This window comes from Chiloscyllium plagiosum, unplaced genomic scaffold, assembly GCF_037043375.1.
Source record: "Chiloscyllium plagiosum isolate Xiang-an unplaced genomic scaffold, Cpla_swu_hap1 HiC_scaffold_1, whole genome shotgun sequence".
Classification (NCBI taxonomy): Eukaryota; Metazoa; Chordata; class Chondrichthyes; order Orectolobiformes; family Hemiscylliidae; genus Chiloscyllium; species Chiloscyllium plagiosum.
The window spans coordinates 135,743,071-135,762,903 of record NW_028270139.1 but is presented as its reverse complement, the minus strand read 5'-3'; the positions used below and the strand labels follow the sequence as shown (position 1 = coordinate 135,762,903).

The window sequence follows — 19,833 nt, the reverse complement described above, 5'->3', positions numbered from 1 at the left end:
GATGCTGCCAGACTTGCTGAGCTTTTCAAGCAATTTCTGTTTTAGTTTCCGATTTCCAGCATCTGCAGTTGTTTTGGTGTTTAAAACTGATTCCATTCCTAACAGGCCTTTGATCAGCCTGGCAGCTGCTTGAACCACCCTGCATTTCCAGTGATCCCAACAACTTCTGTTTCAGTTCCCATTCTTGTTGGATTGTGTGTGCATTTTCGTACAGCAGTTACTGGTTAACCAGCAACCCTGTTAATAATGCTGGGTCCCCTTTCACATCCCCATTACAGCCCAGAGATGCTGAAGCTTGGTTTGGAAACTCTACAGCTGTTCTTTGTTGAGATCAGCTAACTTAAGCAAAATGGAAGAACTGAATTGGGCATTTTTGTTTGGAAGGGTGGTTTCTGTACGAAGATCACACTATTTAAACTTTTTAGAGATCCCATATTGAAAGAACGTGGCTAACTTAAAGTCAGCTGTTATTTGAAGTAACTTAAGTCTTCATAGTGGCCCTTTAGGACATTTTAAGCTGTCACCATAACAGTTTATCATCACATCGTGCCTAGAGGGAGAACAATGCCTCTTTAATGATGGAATATTCCTGATAATCTTAACTGCTCCAGGGATAACAGGTTAGTTCGATGCATTGTGCGTTTGGATAATCATAAATTGATTAATTCCTACGGGATTAAATTTCTGGTGGTTAATTAACATCAAAATGATTAAAAATACATTGGTTTTGGGTGATAAGAATTGGATCTGATTCAGGTTTCGTTAAATATCTTCACAATGGCTTCAAATATTTAAAATTATTGTGGGAAAAAAATGTCAGTAGAATGATTTGTCATCATTATGTGTACTATACCTGCCATTACAGATTCAAACAAATCATGGTGAGTTGTTCGCAATTGAAATGTTAGTGTAAATCTCCCCTAAACACTCAGTGGTTCAGTGAGTAACTGAACCACAAACGTCACAGAAATCCTGGATTTGATGCTCAGTTTGATGGAAGTTCACTGATCCCAGACGGAATAGCCACCAGTGGATGTCAATGAAGAGAAAATCAGCTAGGGTTACCTCTCTTTTCTAGGAATCTAACTGCAACTGCTGAGTCTTTCCCGTTGATTCACTTTCAGGCTTGAGCATCTCCCTTTTAGGTGTTGGTAGTTGTTTTATCACACAAACTGCTTCTTTGCATCCTTTGCACTATTTATCTGTTATCTATCTGCCAGATTGTTACCAGATCCTAGTTTGTTATTTATCATTATATTCAGAACAGCCAGTCCCTTTGATGGCTCTGAAACATCTTGTTCTAGCTCACTGTCCTAAATACTCAAGCTTTCTGCTTCTCCCAGTCTACAAAAGTTAAAATCTCCCATTATAACCACATTAGTTTTGTTTCATACTATAGCTTCCTTTATACTTATTCATCAGTATTGAAGGCTATCTCTTCGTATCCTTTGCTGTTCCATAGTTCTCTTTCTTGTGATCTATCCACTGTCTGATCAAACTTACTGAAATCGTCTGTTTCCACTGCTGTAACCCCAACACGTAATGATTTAAAACAAAAATAAAGCAAACAACTGCAAATGCTGAAGATCTGAAACAAAATCAGAAATTGCCAGAGAAACTCAGTAGGCCTGACAGCATCTGTGGAGACAAGGCAAAGTTAACATTTCAAGCCCAAAGACCCTTCTTCAGAACCAATTTGTGTTTTTCTTACATATAATGATTTGTTGTCCCTAACTCTTCACTCCTAATTTCTCTAAAGCTTTGTTATTTCAAGGGACCTTGTTCTAAGCTGAGGAACAATAACCCTCAATTCTGGATTAGTGGTGCTGGAAGAGCACAGCAATTCAGGCAGCATCTGAGGAGCAGTAAAATTGACGTTTCGAGCAAAATTCTTCTCTCAATGTCAATGGGCTATTCAGCTGTGAGGGAACTTCACATCTGAGCCTGAGCCTGCAAGGTAAATACCTAATGTCTGTACGTGCACACCACCAGCAATCTCTGATTTGTAATCTGGAGCACAAACTCAGGATAGCTTTTACTTTTAATGCTGAGGCATTAAAAGTAAACAATTGCAGTAACTAAGATCTGCTCACTCAGTGCAAGCCAGTAGATGACATGGAATTTTTCTTATCTTGATTTTTGTCATTCACTGAATAAATGTTCAGCCATCAACAAAGTCTTTATTGTGAACTTGTTATCAGTTTGGCTCAACATGGAATAAACAGCATTAACTAAAAGGTCTTTCTAAAGCTCTTCGATGTATCATTTGGAAAATAATTTAAGGTGACATGTTCTGCTCAGTGACTGAAACATCATAAACGAATATGTGTACTAGAGTTAAATGAAACATTAGTTTTTGAAGCTGAACAATGGTGGAGGAGAGATGGTGCCAAGTGGCAGAATGCTGAGTTTTTTCTGGTTTGTTTCTATGGTTAGTGCATTATATGATACAATGTAATCAGGATGTTGTAAATATTGTTAATGTTAATAAAAATAATTTTCTAAAAATCTTCATTACTCTGAATCATGAAGGTCATGGGTTTAAGTTCCATTCCATGATTTCTATATATATATATATAAAATAGAGGCTCACACTCAGGTGTAGTAATGAGGGGTATTGTCATTTGGGTCGCTATATTAAACTGAAACGGAGGCTCCTTAGCTTGTTAAATTGAGTTAAAAATCCCATAGTGCTATGTGAAGTGGAGGGAGTTCATATCATTGCCTGGTCTACATCTGCTTCTCAGTCAAAAGAAAAAGCAGATTAATAGGGCATCTTATTTTGTTTGTGAGGCCTTGCTATGCGCACATTGAATATTGTGTTTGTTTATAAAACAATGATGAGATATCCCCAAAAGTCATTAGCAACAAAGCATTTGTAATGTCCTGAAGGTTTAGTAAGATTATATTGAAAGATAGTTTTTGTATGACATTGTTGTCAGTCTTATGGAAGCTATTAAACATATATGTGTGCGTCATCAGCAGCCTGCTGTCATATAAAAGCATCAAAAATCCTATCGCTTGATTTCAACAGAGAGACCAAGAGGGTAGGGGTGCATGGAGTTTACAAACAAAGAGTATGTGTTACCCCTGTCACATGTGTATTTGGGTGGAGAGAGATTTCTTTATTACTCAGCAGGTTAATTTAAGGAGTATTAGTTGGATCCTATAACTTTCCAATTAGGCAGGTTCTGCCATCCTAATGAGGGACAATGAGGAGATTATGGGACTCCTTTGTCTTGCAAAGCAGTGCCTTTCTTCTGCGGGTGTCACAAAGGTGTTTCTCAGCCCGCAGAATGGAGTTACTGTGGCTGATAAGTTTATTCAGGCAACGGAATAGTGTCGACAGGGAAAAGAAAGGAGAGGGCCTATGCTTGCTGGAGCGGTAGAGGGGTCACAGAAGCGGAGCGGCCTAAATTAGGCTCATCAATCTGTCCATTAATGCAAAGCTTCTTTCCATTGTTGAGTAGCCTGTAAAGCTGTCATTTGGTGGCAATTCAGAGTTTTTAATGCCAAGCTGTCTGTGACACTCACTCCTCTCCCTTTCTCTCTGTTGATCGTACTGCCACCTCGTGCACCCCTTCATCTGCAGCGAAAGACATGGTCTGTACACAGTAGACTGGCTATTTAGGCTTTATCCATTGTATTCTCAAACAAAGGAAGGTAAAGGCAAATTAAACCATATGCATTCATTTTTACAGTTCCCCTCCAAAAATATTTTGAAAACATTAAAAACATTTAAAAGTTATTTTATTTGAAAGTTGTTTGTCCTCTTTTTGGTGTTGTTACCTATGGTGTGGTAATATTGAGTGCAGGTTATGACATTGGGACATGTTAGTGAAAAAGGAATGAGTTATTTGAGAGACTGCAGTTGCTTGAATTTTTTTTTATCCTTAGGCCAAAGCTGCACACAAGTTCAGTCGAGGAATATTTGATTTGTAGAGTGGCAGGGGCCATCTGCCCTGGTTTAGGCGGCCTGTCATTTACAATCTGTTTTTCAGTGAGTTCCTTTGACTGTTGCACATTTCCACATTGTACACGGCACTGGGTGAATTCTTTAATTTCATTCACCACTCCTCGGATAGAACCTGTTTCTGACTTGAACTTAAACATTTCAAAATGTGCCTCATCCAAATCAATATGATGATTACTCTAAGATTAAGTTCTGGGTAACTATTCACTGCTAATGGATAAATATAGGACAATTTTAATACAATTCCACTTCCGCAGCATGAAGCCAACCATTTTAATTGCAATTAGTAACTTAGCAGCAAAAATCCAACCATTTTAATTGCAATTAGTAACTTATTAATTAATGATTCATGAGGCAGTCTCAATGATATGGCTGGTCAAGTATGTATCAAATTGTTGTACTGTTGAGCACGTAATTCATTTCTCCCTGATTATCTTTGTCTAATTGCTATGTGTGTCTGAAAATATTGTCAGCTATTTATGAGGAAAAGGATGTATTTAACTTCTAGAGTAATGCCTCATCCAAGCTCATTTCCCACTTGAGGCTTCAAAGAATACTTGTGCTTGGTAAAGTGTTCTGTAAGACAAATCTTGCCTGGTTTAAAACACCACAGGTATTTAACATGGTATCACTGAAAGTCAGATTTATTCCTTTTAAGGCGTGGTTTTGAGCCTGAATTACTTTGTCACTGCATCACACACCATTTTCTGGTTGAATAAATCAGAAGTCAATTCTCCCCCTGCCTAGCACACATCATTCGCTTGACATACCGTTCCCCTGCAATTATACTCTGCAACAGAACATCTAACCTACCTCAGGACAACGCATGTTGGAAAGTACATCGGCAAACAATGGGTGGTATCTCATCAGGCGCCAAATCAGTTAGCATTATATAGAAGGCATTGCATTAACAGACAGTAGACAGGAGGCGATACATAATGGATGGTATATCAATGGGGGATAAGTTGATATATCGATGGGGATACCGTTCATAAACTGTGTATCGATATGGACACAGTTTATATATCGAAATGGGACCTGGTTGATATATTGATACGAGGCACAGTTGATGTATCAGTTGGGTATACAGTTGATATGTCAATGCCGTTCAGATTTGTTGAGGGATACCGTTGACATATCAGGAGGAGACAGCTGAAATATCGCTAGGAGAGGGAATATGAAGAGTTATTGCCTTACGCTGCACGGTCACTTTGCTCCATTGCAGATTGTATATTAGTGACTAGCAAATTCATTTTCACAGCAACATGAAAATATAAGTGCGCGATTTTCCCAAGTCCCCGAAAAGGGGGAATGCGGACTGCTCAGGGCGCTGCTTCCCAAGTGTTCTTTGTGAAGCCGTCAACTCAGGAACTTTGGGAGGGATTTTTCTGCACTTGTTTGCAACTCGGGCGGCTGGTTACACATTGGGCAGTGAGACACAGGCTGCAGAGAGAGGGAGAGAGAGAGAGAGAGAGAGACGGGATGGGGGGGTGTGTGGGGGAGTGGGATCCTCAGTGCAGGGTGAGTGTGTGCGACTTTGCCGGCCTGACAGGAGATGGGGAGGAGCCCCTACTGCTTTCACTCTCTCACTGCAAGTGCTCACATTTCAGCGCGCCGAGTGCTTCCACCGAGTGAAATCTGATCCTCCCCCCGCCCCTTCACCCCCACCCCCAACCTCCCTCTCTCTCTCTCTCTCTCTCCCCTCTCTTCATTTGCTCTCCCAGCCGCTGGCTGTGCTCTGGCAGTTAAAGTTAGCGAGCCAAGGTTTCACACACACACACACACATACTCCTATCACAGCGCACAGAGAGAGAGAGAGAGGGAGACCAAGCAGCAGACCCTGTGAGGAACAGTGAGCTGGAAGAAACAGCAGCAATCCCCCGGCCTCTCCCGAACTGGCATCTCTCCCCTCGAGCCACAGAGCGGGCTGGAACAACAACCAACATTTATTTGTGTTTGTTTAAACAAGCTGAGAGGCGCGAGGGGGCAAGTTGGAGAGACAATGTCCAGAGATCGCCGGTGAAAACAAAAAAAAAACCCAACGGGGGTTGGGTGGGGGGCAGAAGGTGTTAACAGACTGAGTCAATGAGGCACGAAGCGGCTCGGTCTGATTGCCAGAGGTTGCTGTTTCTGGAGCCGCTGACAAGTTTCCAGCCCGCGGGATTCACGTTGGATTTACAAATGACTTAAAACATTTTCTCGACTTCTCGTCGTTTTTATTTGTTGAATCGGCTGGAGGGGAAAATCGTTGAATGTTGGTGGGTTCCTGACTGAGTCGGACCAGCAACTCAGGAGTATCGTTCTACCAGGTCAGTGAGACTGTTTTCGCCCCCCTCTCTCTCTCTCTCTCTTCTCCCCCCCCCATCTCTCCCACTTTAATATGAATGCAGTGACCAGTTTGATCGGGCGCTGGCTGGGGGAGCTGTGCAGGACATTGCCTGAGGCCAGTCCACGTTGAGGATGTGGAGAGTGGGAGGTGTGTGAGAGAGCTGGGCTCACTCAGAAAACCAGCAGCAGCGGGACGGGGACAGGGGCAGGATGTAAACAGAGTTGAAGGGAGGGACGGGAGGCACAAGGGTTTGACAAGGAGTGAACTCGCTGTGAGTGCACGGAACACACTCTCCGAGAATCCCGGAGCTTGTTCTACCGAGAGCCGGCTTTGTTAAAGCTGATGGGACCGTTTACAAACCTGTACGGCAGAGAACTGGCGCAATCCACTGAAATAATGTGAAAACAAAGTTCCCGCGGGCGAATTGTTTATGGGATTCGGCTCAGCATTTATTGCCTGTCGCTAATTGCTCAATTTACCACATTTGTTTTGGGACTGGAGTCACATATAAACCAGATCAGGGAAGCAGGGCAGATTTTCCCTTTTCTGAAGAGCATCTGTGAACCTAACATTTTAAACATTGATTAAAATAAAAGTGTTACAATTGGACCAACTATTAACATTTTTAACCACAAAATATATTTTATTTATAAACAATACATACACACAGTCACAAACACAGTTCGGTTCTGTACAGCAGTTTACCAAGGAAACAAACACTGGAGTTTGACATCTATGAAGATCTCTGATCTGTATGAAATTTAAATTTGATCACGTATGATGGTGAGATCCGAGATCTTGCTTAGAAGCATGAACGGATTTCTCAGCTGATTACATTAACCTGTGCTACTCTTGCAAAGGTTTAACTTTTAATGTGATCCCAAATGGCTCAATAATCGGGTGTCAGCTTCCCCTTCACCACCCCGACGCCCCCCCCCCAAACAAAACACAGCCAGACAGCGACAGTTCTGTATTTAAAATGCGGGGTGATGGGTGCAGGGTGAATTTGCTGGTGTTCTGTATTAGACCTCTCCAGGACATACCGAGCTCTCGGGCACAGGCTGCCGCTGCAGTGTCTGAGCGGTGATGAATTGGAAGCTGGGGATTTGACCCTCGCTACAGCTTCCCACCTCAATTCATGGGACTGAGGTTTATAGGGGACACTGAACTGAAAACCCCGGAGCACTGTTCACTTCCAGGGGCTATCGGACGCTGGTCCGTGGCGGAGTGTTCTACTGAGATAGGTTCTGTAACTGATTCCTTCAGCATTTAGCAGCTTCACCGTGTTGATATTCCTGATCACTCGCCTCCCCTTGCCTGGAGTTTTACCAAATAGCCTTCAGAGATTCCCAACAACCCCTTGTCGTCCCTTCCCATCTGGAGAAGTGAGTTTTAAAAAGATTTCACAAAGGAGTTGTTTGTGTGTGGGGGGGGTTGGAGAAAATATTTGGGAAATTCCTTTCAATTGGCTGGTCTGGTTTCATCCCTCAATGACAAATTGGTAAGCGATCGCTCGGTTTGATTTTAACATTATAGTAAACCAAGTGTTCAAAGTCAGAATCTGTCTTCAAATGTAAACTCTTGTCAACGCTTAACTTTTCATCCGCTGGACATTACAAAGAGGAAACTTCTCATGGTGAGGTTTTCTTTTTAAATCCCATCTTCCTCCCCAATGGCTCTCGAAACAAATTCTCCAATTTGCTATTTTTATTTAGCTATGAAGACTGCGATAAACTTTCAGTGGACGACCATAAATTTCGCCAGGTCTCTCTTTCACTAACACTGGATAATATCGCTGTGTTGTCTCGGGGTGGGGAACCTGACAGTTTCTCTACAAGCACTATCCCTTTCCAAAGGCGACCCGTTACCTTGTGTTTGCCTTGCTATCAGTGTCGATGGCGACCTCACCGCTGGAAGCTGATTCTTACCGAGTCTGAGTCACCACGTGAAAAGTGGCGACTTGAGCTTTAGAGACATTAATCCCAGGGAGAAATGAAGTGCTGACCCAGACAGGAGCTTGGTTTGAGGAAAGGCAGTGGGTGCATGTCCATCAGCAGCATTGCAGATTTTCTGTGAGAGGGTTATAGAGGTATAATCAACGCTCAGTGGTTAGCACTCACAGGGCCAGGGTCTCAGATTCGATTCCAGCCTTGGGCGACTGTCAGTGTGGAGTTTGCACATTCTCCCTGTGTCTGCGTGGGTTTCCTCCCACAGTCCAAGGACGTGCAAGTCAGGTGAATTGGCCCAGCTAAATTGCCCATAGTGTTGGATGCATTAGTCAGGGGAAATGGGTCTGGGTGGGTTACTCTTTGGAGGGTCGGTATGGACTTGTTGGGCCGAATGACCTGTTTTCACACTGTAGGGAATCTAATCTAATCTAAATCCAGCATCAGCACCCAGACAGGTAGGGTTGGGGTGAGGGGAGCTTTAAGTTCATCATGGCTTAAGTTCTGTTCATTGTATTTTCAATATTAAATTTTTTTAAAAAATGCAGATCAGAAATATTTCGAGTATGGCACCGACTCTAAATCTCTTAGCAGCTCTCCAAAATGAGTACATTTCAAAAGTCTATAGCTGTCTATGAAAGGATTGTCAAATGTTTCTCTTCCTGATGTTGCCTGGACCCACTGTGTATTTCCAGTAATTTTATTTTTCAAGAGCTGCATAGAATCTATGAGGGGTACACACATTGTGTGATGGAAAATATATGTTCAGAAACTTGTAAAAGGGAGCTTAGTGTGGAGACTGAAGATCTATTTACTCTGCTCAGCATTTTTCAACTCCCTAGTGTAGTATTCAGCCTTATGGTTACACAGTGTGCCATTCTTCTGAATGTACAGTGCACTCCTGTGAGACTATTTCTACAATATTGTACACATTTATTAGCAATGTAGAAGAGTGAATGTGTACTGTAAACAGAAACAGAGGCATGTGTGTAGAACAAAGAAAAACCTGCCAAGACAAAAAGGAGACATCTTCGGGGCACCTCGGATTAATGACATTGACTGAGGTGGCAAATAAATAATTAGCCAGTTAGCAGTTTGTGGTATGTGAGGGGAGGGCTAACATTTGTAGAATGATACACTTCAGGAAAGAAAATGAGCCTTGTTGTACACTGAGCTAAAAACAACCTACATCAGGCAAACAGACCCTTCTTTGAAACAATCTGAGTTGATGGACTTTCCGTAATGAAAAGTATTTTAGCCTTATTAAAAAAAAACCAACAGCACTTTTCAAGATTGTTTTTTCCTTCCATTCTGCATATTTAGTCTTAATAAATTGGATTTCATAAAAGGTCAATTCAAAGAATCCAAATTAAGCAGCTATGTACTCAGCAATGGGATTTTCAAATAAAAAGGATGTCTCTTTTTGGTTCCTGTGTGCCACTGCAGCCTTGAAAGGGTCACATCACTTTGACAGTGCTATCTGAACTGATAAAAATAACCTGCCTGCCACCAAATCTAGGACAAATGTTATATTTGAGAACGACTGTTCATTGGTTATTTTAGTGGTTACTGTTAGGTCCAGCTATCTTTGCTTTTAACATTACTCAATAGTTTTTGGTTGGGTCACGTTTTCTCAATTATGAAAGTGCATTTTGTTCGCCTGTGCTATACCAGATAGTTTCAGAGATGAGCAGCGATGAAGCATTGCTGACCCATGTTCGGGGACGAATGATTAACTGGGCATTCTGCTCCTGATCGTGTGTGTGTGTGTGTGTGTATATGAGAATGCTGGTTGGGGAGAGGGATATGTTTAGCTTTGATGTGTAAGATAGCTTGCCAGCACCTAGGGACATTCTCACATGAGCATTGGCCATTTGAATGGGATACAAAAGGTCAACAAGTGCCCCATGTACTATATGCAAGTCAGTGGGTAGAATCCTTAAAGAAAGGAGGAGGGTGGGAGAGACAATGTTGGGAAAAGATATATGGGATCCATTTAAAATTAATTCATAAATAACCTTTTTATTATCAAATCTCAGTTCTATGATTCATCCTTGTCCTAGAATTCGCCAAACTGTCTTTGGTTTTGATAATTTCAAGAACACTGCTGTGGTGAAGTGAAGAATTCTGCTATGTAATCATAATGCAAACTCTTCCCTCCCATCTTGCTGTATAAATTGGGGATGATATAGGATAAGTTTGTGATCTGTGTTGAGTTAGCTGGTATCAAATGGAGCAATGGTGGGAGTTTGACAAATGTAGGGCATAGGGCAAAAAGGCTTCCCCACCCTCACGCTACCAGAGGAGACAATGGGGAGAGCACTCAAAATGAATGTTGAACGTTTTCGGCAAAGGACCCTGCATTGAACAGCCATCACCTAATTACTGTCTAGACTCATAGGTAAAGAATGAGATTGTCAGTGAAGTGCCAAAAAGCTGTTACCCAACAAAAATGAGGAGGAGAGAAACAATTTATTAATGTTGGAGAGGAAGGCAGAAAACTTTGGCAGAAGCTCCATGGAAGGTATACAACATTTGGGGAAAAAAATATAATTAAAAGGGCAGAGCTTGCATTTACATAATCAAAGTGCTTTATAACCATTTGAGGTTTTTAAAGTTATTGGATTGGAAATGCCATTTTGATACAGTAGTCATGCTATAGATATATTACCCTGTAGCAAAATATCACTCAAAGCTGTGTAAATGTTGCAGGTTAGAACGCTGCCTCAGTGAGGGTACTGCTGATTATTGAAACCATAAAAATTGTCCAGCCGTTTCGGTGAAACAAGTTGTTATGATTTCTCAGCAAAAGAATTTATAGAGTAACTGTCTTTTTACAGCATGGAAAAAAACTCTTCAGCCCACTGCCAGTCAATAAGCATCTATCTACCATAAGATTTGTCTTAAAACACAAGTGATATTTCCACACTAAGCTTCCCAGCGAGTCAAACAGCAATGGCAGCTTGCAATGCAATTGGGTTCCCTCCTGGGTTTTTATCTCAGTGAGCTGATCTCAGCCAGGACAGTGATTGTGGTCATTACTATTCAAGGTCTGGACTAAAAAAAGGAGAAAACAACAGCAACAATGTGCATTGATGTAGCACCTTTAACATTAGAAAGTGTTCCACAAATCCATGGCTTCCCAGTCCTGATGGCTATCTAGTGACCCCTGCTGGAAAGTATATGTGTACATTTTCAATTGTGTAATGCACCATGGAAACAGATTGATAACCCCTACAAGTTTGCACTGGTATTTTTCTCCATTTGTGCAATCTCAATTAATCCTACTCTCTCACTTCTTCCCCAGTCTCTTTAAGATATCCCTTTTTCATGCAGTGACCTGATGATTGTCAGATAGGGAGAGGATTGGATCTGGCTCTGAAGGTCCTCCCCAGGCTGCCAGCACTCGCTGTCTAGACTCGCACATGAGGATTTACTGCTCGCATGAGGCCCCAATTGGTGGTTCTGTGCGAACCCCGCCCTAATGAAGGGGCAGTGCCTTCAGTAGAGGAGGAGGAAATATTAAAGAAGGGGAAAAGGGAAATACTTGCTTATTCTGGATATTTTCAAGAGTTTGTCATTTGAAACTAAACTCAAATCCGGATCACCAGATATTGACACTGGGTTTGCAAAGATACTGCAAAGCCGAATCTGTGCTGAGTTGAAGGTTATACAATGCGTCAAAGTGTGACTTATTTTCTATTCTTGTCTCATAAAGATGTATTTGTTTTTTTCTCTCGGTTTTTCCATTCCATATGCTGGCTTGATGCCAACAGCAGAATTTTGTGCAGCTCCATCTTCAGATCTTCCTTCTTTTTGTTGTTTGTTCAACATTGAACCCATCAGGCCTCTTATAATTCACCTTACGCAGAGAACCAAGACGTTCAGTGTAGCATTTTCCTTCCAACTCCAAAACAAGTCCATCAGAACAGTTTTCCTAAAATGCCTTGTCTCATTGCCATTCTCCCTTACTTGCAAATGACAAATGTCAATAATTCTCCTAGTTCCACAGTCAACCCACTCCTCCCTTAAATAATACCATCAAAAACAAGGCATCTGATCATCTCTCTCTTTTATATATGAAAGTGCATGATGGACAGTAGTTGCCTCCAGAAAATTAAAGAATAAATTTTATAGGGAATAGTTGTGGCTCAGCTGGTAGCACTTTTTCCGCTGAATTACAGGGTTCTGGGTTCAAATCCCACTCCAGAAATTAAACACATAAATCACAAATGTACACACCTTTGTAGTACCAAGGGTGTGCCACCCAGTTTGAAAGACTGTCTTCTGGATGGATGTTAAACTAGAGCCCCATGTGCTGCTCTGCTAGATGTAAATGAGTCCACAACATTATTTCAAAAAATAATTGGTGATCTGGTCAATATTAATCTCTCAGTCAACATTACAAAAAGAAGATTACCTGGGCATTAATCATAGAATCATAGAATCCCTGCAGTGTGGAAACAGTACCTTCAGTCTAACAAGTCCATGCTGACCCTCTGAAGAGTAACTCACCCAGACACATTTCCTCTACCGTATATTTACCCCTGACTAATTCACCTAATCTACACCCTGAACATTATGGGCAATTTAGCATGGCTAATTCACCTTACTTGCACATCTTTGGACTGTGAGAGGAAACTGGAGCACCCAGAGGAAACCCATGCAGACATGGGAGAATGTGCAAACTCCACACAGACAGTTGCCCGAGGCTGGAATCGAACCAGAGTCTCTGGCTGAGCACATTATCAGTCACGATCAAATGTCAGAGCAAACTTGATGGGCCAAATGGCCTAATTCTGCACCATATGAGCACTGCACATTAACTGCAGTGTTTTCTTCACTGCACACTCAACACCTACTCAATTGGCTGTAAAGCACTTTGAAACACCTTGCGGCTGTGCGAAATGCTATATAATGGCATTTTTTTCTCTTTAAAAACCGAAAGAACTGTAGACACTGTAAATCAGTAACAAAAACAGAAATTGCTGGGAAAGCTCAGCAGTTCTGGCAATATCTGTGGAGAGAAATCAGAGTTAATGTTTTGAGTTGAGTGACCCTTTCTCAGAACTGGAAAATCGTTCTCTGAGTTGGGAAGAAAACATTACATTAACAGTCTCTTTGGGCTCTATCCCCACCTGTTGTTACCTCCTTACTAACCCCCCGAAGAATATCCCACCCACGTCCATTCCCCTACCCCATTACTTTATTTTTCCCCTGACTAATGCACTTAACCTACAAATCCCTCGAACACTATGGACAATTTAGCATTTGGTGATGAAGAGTTAACCTCATTGCTGTGAGTCTGGAGGCCTGACGAGGTAAGAAGGACAGATTTCCTTTCCAAAGGGACATTCGCGAGCCAGCTGGGATTTATGCCTAATGACAATGGTTAGACATCTGCCATTAGGCTTGCTTTTAATTCAAGAATTTTTTTACTGTATCCATATTTTACATTCTGAGGATTTAAACCCTACCATCAGAACATTAACCTGGGGCTCTGGATTAATGGTCCATTGACATTATACCATAGCCTTTCTGTTTTAAGTAGTAATTTTTTCATCATCATTACTGTGAATGGGTTTCCATAAAGTGGTAAACTATAGGTGCAGAATTAGGCCATTTGGCCCATCAAGTTTGCTCTAACATTCGATCATGACTGATATGTTTCTCAACCCCATTCTCCTGCCTTCTCCCCGTAACTCTTGAACCTATTACCAATCAAGAACCTATCTATCTCCGTCCTAAGTACATTCAATGATTTGGCCTCCACGGCCCTCTGTGGCAATTAGTTCCACAGATTCACCACCCTTTGGTTGAAGAAGTTCCTCCTCATCTCAAGGCTTGTGCCTTCACTCTGAAACTGTGCCTTCGGGTCCTAGTCTCTCCCACTAGTGGAACATCTTCTCCATGTCCACTCTCTCTACTCAGGCCTCTCAGTATTCTGCACGTTTCAATGAGATCCCCCCCATATCCATCTAAACTCCATCGAGTGCAGATCCAGCTGGTCCATTATAACTCTGAAGAATCATTCTAGACTTGAAACATTAACTCTGTTTTTCTGTCACAGATGCTGCTAGACCTGCTGAGTTTCTCCAGCATTTTCTGTTTTCATTTCAGAATTCCAGCATCCAGTTGATTTTTATTTCTTTCTTTTGCTTGAAAGTCCATCCCTCTTTAACTGTCTGTTCCACCTTCTCCCTTAAATATCTCTCACTCTCCTAGTCATGCTATCATCCTCTCTCTATCTGTAAAATGCTGTGTTTATTGACAAGGACCTCCCAATATCAATTCCAATGGTTCCAGTTTATCCAAGTGACACGTATGAAAAACAATGAAGTGTTCAGGAGCTATTGTGGGACATCCAAAAAGAACAACAAAAGTGATATCATCTGCGATATCTCCTTCCCACACCAGAATCGAATTGTTTCGGTTTAAAGATTAGCCAGGCTGCAGAGAGCAGTGACAACAGCTAATGTTGAGTGGTTGTAAACAAATGGATGAGGAGGGTGGCAATAAATCCTTAGAGTCAAGTGACAGTATTGGGTTATCATTAACTGTCGGCTTTATGATGCGTTGCCTCTTTACTAAGCCTTGCAAGAGTCGAAGTGGCATTATAACATGATACACAGCCCAGTATCCAAGTATGTTGATATTTAACTCACTCAGGGTTTCCCAGTTGTTCAATAAGCCTGCCAGTAAAGCCTGCATTTATTAACACTCATGAAGATCAAGACCCTCCGCTAATATCTCGGCTCAGTTTCTTTTCAACTTTCCCCATTGTCACCCTTTGTGCCAGTCATCAACTTTTTTGGATTTGGTGGGCAGCTTTTCAGTGACATGCTCTTCATGCTGCCAAACCTGTCCATTTATGCAGTCTGGGCACTAGCACCAAGACTTGCTGTCTTGCCTGTATTGATGGCAAGGTTCCTTCATAAATACCTCAGCTTGGATAACCTGCTAATACTTGCCACTTAGCCTCACAAATGAAGAATTTTCACTTGGGGTGAGATAATAGCTGATATCCAATGCTTGTGGAAATTTACTGTAATGAGAATGAAAAATATTTAAGCTAGTAATAAATCCTTTCACTAATTTTGTGAACAGTGTTTTACACTTGGACGGTTGGTTCAGGAGCATTGCTGTACTTGTAATGTAAATTCTTCCCATTCTCCCTACACCTCTCGCCAACCCTCACCGTCACCCCACAAAAAAACTAACCATATGACTTTAAATGCACCACTAACCATTTGTTAAGACTGCTTGTATTAATTCACCACCAACATTTGACTAATTAATTGGTCTAATCCATTCAGCTATAACATTTCACTCTGTGATGTCTTGTGAAAACCTGAAAAATTCTTCCTAATTTGTTGATCTGCCCTGAGTCCTGTGTGATTGTACATTTGGCCACAAGGCTTGGATTGCATTCAATAAAATGTTTCTTTCTTTAAAAGTCCTGCATCATTTAAAATGCAAGTGGTGGAAGTGTTCACAAAAGTATGTCTAAAATCTGCTGGAGAAAAGTTTGCAAATTGAATTTCAAGTAAGATTGTCCTGTAGGATGGCTTAATAAAAGGGACACGAGACTTTCAGCATCAAATGTTACCTTGGGGCATTTGGCTGGATGAATCATGACGCGAGAGAGCTCTTGCTATTCCTGGTTTCACCGTTAGCTCTCTGCTCTTAAGTAATCTGTAGTGGAGCTCACTGCAGGAAATCCCGGGACAAAGAATCATGTCACTGACCTCAAGTACTTGAGGTGCCGGGGTAGGAAGCTGCTGAAGGGACAAAAGAGCCCTCAGAGCAACAGGACAGGTCACTGAAATGAGCAGATGGTACTTGAGCGGTCAGAACAAGGGAAGACAAATGGGGTTTCTTGCCGTGTGAGACAGGCTGCTTCTATTGACATTATGGAAACGAAGGCAAGATAGAAGCTTTGGAAAACTGTGTGGCTTGTTTACAAAAATGCAAAGTCTGTGGTTCATATGCAGCAGACAGATCTTTGATGTGCAGATTGTGATCATCTATTCACTGAATTAATGCCAACTGGAACACTGGACTTTGTTTGTTTTAAAAACAGTGAGCAAGGTCAGCAATAGATACATTCTGTGTTTTTCTCATTAAATTCCTTGGATCAAAAGTAAAAGGCATCAGCTCGTTTTCATCTGAGGTCATTGTTCAGTACACTTGGTGTTGATCCCAGATAGTGACGTCTAGTTGAATCCAGTTGTCCACAAACCTGCCTGTTGGCTTGATACATTTTGAAAAGTTGCATTCGAGTTTACTTTTCAACTAAGCAGAGAGAAATCTGGAAAAACTCAGCATCAGTCACATACTTGAAATATTGCAACCTGTCTTCCTCTTAAGTAATGCTGACCTGTGTCTTCTGGTTTTAGATCCAATTTCCAGAATTCCAGAAAAGTTCCAGTTTTCTTTGTGGTTCACTTCTCACACTTAAATGCAGTGCAGCTGGTGTTCATTCTTATTGACAGACAGGGCAACTTGCATTTACAGTGCACCTATCATGTAGAACAGAGGCCTAAGGCACTTAACCAAAGATTTGGTCACAGAGGTGGTTTTACAGGAGGATTAGAAGCTAGAGAGGTGGAAGGGTTGAAGGAGGGAATTGAAGGGAAGGATCAAGGGTTGGATCAGTGGCCAATAGCGGGACTGGTGTAGAGACATTATGTTGAGATTGCACAAGATGTTGGTGAAGCCACTTCTGGGGTCCCGTCTCCAATTCTGGTTGCCCTGTTATAGGAAGGATGCCATTAAGTTGGACAGGGTTCAGAAGCGATGTAACAGGATGTTGTCGGAAATGAAGGGTTTGAGTTATAGGGAGAGGTTGGGTAAGCTGGCACTCTTTTCACTGAAGTGGGGTGACATATGGAGGTTTATAAAATCAAGGGAGATATGGATAAGGTAAATGGAAAGTGTCTTTTCCCTTGCATTAGGGATTTCAAGACTAGGAGGCATATTATTAAGGTGAGGGGAGAAAGATTTAAAAAGGACATGAGGGTAATTTTTTTTTACACAGAGGATGGTTCATGTGTGGAATGAACTTCCAGAGGAAGTGGATGGTGCAGGTACAGTTGCAACATTTAAAAGACTTTAAATAAGTACATGAATAAGAAATGTTTGGAGGGATATGGGCCAAGTGCAGGCAGTGGGACTAGTTTTGTTTGGGATTCTGGTCGGCATGGACTGCTTGGACTGAAGGGTGGATTTCTATGCTGTGTGACTCTATGACTCTGTGGTGACCAATGCACAAATGGGCAACACAGCCAATCCTGTCATGGCTTAATGTGTATATTTTCTACCAAGTTTCATGAGGTATCAATCAGCAGCTAAATGCTGGATAGCTTTCTCCCCATCCTGAGCTCACAGTGCTGAGGCCAACTCTAAAAAATCCCAACTTTTGCCTTTGACTTAATTCACTGATCAACCCCTTACTGAAGCTGGAGCTTCTAATTCCCTTTGTCATCTGTTATGAGGTGATACAGTCACTGTTCATTATATTTCCACAAAAGGAAAACAATGCTTGCATGCTTTCAAAAATATTTTGGGTGTTGAATACCGCATGGTGGATGGTTTGCAAAAATCATACATTACCACTGATAGGAAGGTGGATCGAAAGCTGCTATAGCTTGGGGCAAACTTATGTTTGAGTGCAGGGTGGGTGGGGCAGAGGAGCTTGTGCATGCCAGAAATCAGGTTGTCCTCAGGCTGATTGGTGGAGATGCAAGCTGCCATTGGTAGGCATTCAATTTGATTCATCCACATAATTTGCTAGTATCATTGTGGTTCAAAGTAATTATTCTGCTCCTGGTAGCTTATATAACAAATTTAGAATACAGGTCGTTCTGCTATAACACGTGTTTTGTTAATGAAAATTCGTTGCAATGTGATTGATGAATTAGGGACACTCTACCTAAAGTGTGAATATTTAAAGCATGCATTGGTTATGATGCAATTCCAGCCCCATTAGTTTTAATGGTGCTGCTATTATGTGATTTGCTATAACAGGGGATTGCACAAGAATGGAACTACCGTGTTCTAGCAGAACTGACTGTACTTAAATTGTTCACGGAGTAGTTTTGCCGTTCCCTGTTTTCCACACTGTTTATATCACACTTTTTCCTTTGACCTCCTTATCAGAATGTAATGATGACTTACTGGGATAGGACTTTGTAATCTCCAGCTTCCATAGCTAAGTGAACCTTAGGTCGCAGCAGGAGAGTGTGATGGAATATTATCTATTTGCCTGGATGAGTACAGCTCTAAAGACACTCAAGAAGCTCAACAGTATCCAGGACAAAGTGTACTGCTTGATCAGCATCCCCATCCACCAGCTTCCAGTATTCATTCCTTCATCAGCAATGTACAGTGGCAGCAGTGACCTCTACCACTAAAAAAGATAAGGGCAACAGATGCACAGGGACACTACGTTCCTCTCCAAATCACAACCCATCCTGATTTGGAATTATATAGCTGTTATTTCACTGTCACTGGGTCAAAGTGCTGGAATTCCCTCACTGACAGAACCAACCAAATCCCCACTCAAGCCATTACTCTCGCTGCCTTCCACCTATCTTCCACTGAACAGTCACAAACTGGGCTGATTGTCAAATCCAAGATCCTTCTGGAAAAATGCCCTTCAACCAATGGAAATGTATGTTACACTAGATGGCCTTTCCATTTTGCATGAAATTGTACAGTGCAACATTTCTGTTCTTGTGCTTATCCAAATCGAAAAGGCTAGATATATGTTGGCTTAAATCAAACGGGGTTGCAGATTGTGCATTCATAATTCCCCAGATTCAACCAATAGGGTCACGTACAATCTCAGCTGCATTGAAAGGCCCATTTGGGGTTATATTCACTTGAACACAAATGTTAGGGTACTGTGCACTGGGAATGCATCAATGAATTGTAACAATTTAAGAACAGCCACAGCCCAAAAATTGTAGATGTTTGATTAACAATATTAACCATTATCCTCAATCCACACATATTGAAGAAAAGTTAAGATTCCATATTTGTAGTGAGATAGAAGTAGGTTTTTAGTATATAAGATGCTTGACACAGTGAACTATGTTTGGAATCAGAAAAAGCCATATCTTTAACATTGGACTATATTAGACAAGTGAGCAGTTAAGCTGTTTTATGATGGCAATGTTAGGGGAAAGGACATTGGCCAACACCAAAACCTTCTCCTTCTAATACTCGTTTGGTCTCACCTGGACTCCCTTGGCTAATTCTGGGCAGTGCTCATTGGGAAGGACTTGAAGATTTTAGAGAGGAAGCAGAAAAGATTTACAAAAATGGTTCAGGAAAGAGGGACTTCTGTTGCATGGATGGACTGTGAAAGCTGGGGTTGTTCTCAGAGAAAGTCGTGAAGAGCTTTGATAAAAGCGTTCAAAGTCACGAATGAGGAGACAGAGAGAAACTAATCCCATTGATGGAAGGATCAAGAACTAGAGAACACCGATTAAAAAGTGACCTGCAAAAGGGATCATAAGTGGTGATATAAGAGATCACATTTTAACACTGCAAGTACTTAGGATCTGAAGATTGCGCAG

The 19,833-nt window shown here is 41.6% G+C and overlaps 1 protein-coding gene across 8 annotated transcripts in view; it reads left to right on the top strand.

The window, feature by feature from the left end:
- Window positions 1-19,833, top strand: part of fgfr3 (fibroblast growth factor receptor 3) — a 176,508-nt gene that overhangs the window by 27,401 nt on the left and 129,274 nt on the right. For 2 of the 8 annotated variants that reach the window (XM_087991007.1, XM_087990997.1), the window contains exon 1: window positions 5,645-6,282. The exons of 1 other annotated variant lie outside the window; for it this stretch is intronic. The gene's annotated coding sequence lies outside the window, so the exon portion shown is untranslated. Of the gene's footprint in view, window positions 1-5,642; window positions 6,283-19,833 lie in introns of those variants that run through there. 5 more of the 8 variants (XM_043711200.2, XM_043711050.2, XM_087991016.1 and 2 more) reach the window with 4 other exon arrangements.